This window comes from Strongylocentrotus purpuratus, unplaced genomic scaffold, assembly GCF_000002235.5.
Source record: "Strongylocentrotus purpuratus isolate Spur 01 unplaced genomic scaffold, Spur_5.0 spur5_scaffold_15, whole genome shotgun sequence".
NCBI lineage: Eukaryota > Metazoa > Echinodermata > Echinoidea > Camarodonta > Strongylocentrotidae > Strongylocentrotus > Strongylocentrotus purpuratus.
Window position 1 is genome coordinate 7,506,751 of NW_022145600.1, and position 2,845 is coordinate 7,509,595.

Here is a 2,845-nt window from a genome sequence, read left to right on the forward strand (position 1 = left end):
TCTTCACTTCTTTATTTGTCGTTCTCAATTCCAGTGGATGGTAAAGCATGCGTGACAATCACAAAGTTTGAAATAAAAATACCGTGTTACCACTGCAAATGGATTTTTCGAAAATAAACTGCTGGATGGTTACAAAGAAAGATAAAGTAGTTTGGCCCTCTTTGTTTTCGACATTAGGGAGACAGAATTTAATTTATAAGAAGCCAGGTCGTTTCGTCAATTGTGTACTTAAAAAAAATGTAGAGCCACTTTGAGAAATTCTTCATTATCATTTCAATTAAGCATCTTTATAAAGTCAAATCTGATACATTTACGGGGCTGTTTGGTGACATTTCCCATTTACGGAAGAATATGATTATTTAAGCTGTATTACACAGTTGCCAATGTAGGAATGTGTAATTCTCCTCCTCTTATCGCTAAAGCATTACATGCAAAGTTTAACTGTTGCAAGTGAATTGATGTGACAATACAAATCGAAAATACATTTTAAGCTCTCCCTGTTGAATAGAAGTTTTGAATGTTGAGTAAATAAAATTGGCAGATATTCTTCCTGATTCCAACCTTTAAAGATGCATAACTTATACACACAATACATTGATCTGCGGTAATGTTCGCATTGACACGTTTGATTGACGACAGACGACAATTTGATTCTTTCAACTGTGTATAGGTCTGTTTATTAAATAAAGTGCAATATACCACATCTCGCAGTAACATAAGCAACCGGAGTGACTCACACGGTGGCTGATAGGCAGGAAATAGTTCATTTATATGTACTTAATTATTCGAACCTAAAAAGTGCCAAAGCTTGTGCCAAGTCACAGACGGAGCACCGGTCTTAATCAACGGACACAGAGGGTCGAAATTGGGTGGCAGAACAGAGGTGTATCTGGACGCGATATCCGCAATTCCCCCATCCAACCCCCCCCCCCCCCCCCCCCCCACACACACACACACACATTTCTGTCTGTATGTATCTCTTTCCTCCTTCCTTGATAACAAAATTACACAATGCCATTTGTCGGAGGAGGAGGAGGGGAAATCCCCGTGCCCCTGTGACTATAAGCCCTTGCATATATGCATACATTAAAATATTTCTCTCGACCTACTTCTACCGAAGGAAAGCCATCATCATCTCATTATACAGTCCATCTGATAACGATACGGCCACTCATCATATCCAACTTCCAGCCGTCCGCCTACTGCAGCTGCGGCGGTCGGTGTTTCCACGCGTATCTCACGCCTAGGGTGACGTTTGGAATATTTTTATACCGCTGTCAGGTTTTCTTTCAGTATTCCAATTATCAGGCATCAACCCACCCATTGCCTTGAGTGTTATGCCGTTCCTCTCTCAGGAGGAGAAGGCAAAGCAAAACGTCATTATTGCTCGTGTAGAACCACGAAATTATAATGGATTCGATAATAAAGCAGAAATGCTTTATGAACACGCTTGCAAAGACTTTCGGAAAATCAGTCTAAGGCGGTAGTAGAAGTCTTGAGCGTCTGTTATAGAAATGTAGTAATAATAATAATAATAATAATAACGTTTTATTTACCCCAGGGTAGCCACTTTAGTTATGAAACTCCTCTTCCAGCGGGCCCTGCATAACATAATATGTTATTACTACCCCTCCAATCTAATATGCTGAGCGCCTAGCTAGAAGGTAGAAAGTCCCGCTGTTATAAGTCTTTGGTATGACTCGGCCGGGGATCGAACCCACGACCTCCCGTTCACGAGGCGGGCGCTTTAACCACTGAGCCACCATGCCCGTCATTGTTATGTGCGAACATTAAATGACGTGATCCGAACAAGATTTCTAGGGATCTACAATATTGTTATTACATTTGAGATGAATTTTGGAAAGTCTTTGCGATCGTATTTACTTCAAAGAAGTTTGAAACTACCATGGAAATGAGGATGCTATATGGCTTCTTTCGCCAAAAATATTGACATAATTCTTAATGTTTTTGTTTCACTGCTTCTCATTCATGAATCTTTCACCTTGAAGCCAATTCATTATTGTCCTATGGACGAACCAACCAAACAGCTTCACATTAACAGATTGCTTTTATATGCCCCTAAAATAACATGTTTCCATGGAAACTAGGCTACAAGTTCTAATCACACTTACTCGGGTTTCACAACTCCGATTGATGATCTCGATTTTTCAAAAAAAGGGAGAGGAAAATAATGGCCATCAAGTCGCCATCAACACCCTGATCAATAAACCAGAGCCTTTGGGTTGGTGACCTAAAGCAACATGGCGCATCGCAATGATCACCTTTAATGCCAGGTCCCAGAACGCATCGTGGAAGATCTATAGAGCCATCCACTAGAGAGAGAAAAAAGATCCACTTCCTTTGGCATGTAGAAGTATGTCAGCCATGTTGTTCCATGACACCGTTCAAAGCCCCGTTTCTTGTTTAACCTACGGGTGTTCTAGAATGGGTGTTATTCTAAACGGAGTGCAGTCCCCCAGATAAGTGTTGAATGATGAGGCACCTGCTAACCGTGTGTCACGTGACCACGAACATACAGAAATCAGGCACATGCAACATGTCTCATGCAAGTTGCAACCGTGGTGTCCTACTTTTACGAGACATGAACCCTATGCGAATCAACATGGCTTTGTTTAAGGTGTCACTAAGAAGTCCTAGACGAGACATGTATGTAAATGTCACATAAGTGCTGATAAGACCCAGTCATTTTCCAGCTACTATTTGCCCATTATCTTTAATTGATTTATTACATCAGTTGTTAAAGAACAAGACATGTGCGTAATTCCGTATAACTATTCTTGCTCAAACAACTGTTCGGGTCTGTCTTCAAGACAAACGAAGATGT

General features: G+C 40.8%; 1 non-coding gene across 1 annotated transcript; it reads right to left on the bottom strand.

The window, feature by feature from the left end:
- Window positions 1-1,696: 1,696 nt before the first annotated feature.
- TRNAT-CGU lies at window positions 1,697-1,769 on the bottom strand. Its single transcript has one exon. It is a non-coding gene; the product is annotated as a tRNA-Thr (tRNA).
- Window positions 1,770-2,845: the final 1,076 nt, after the last annotated feature.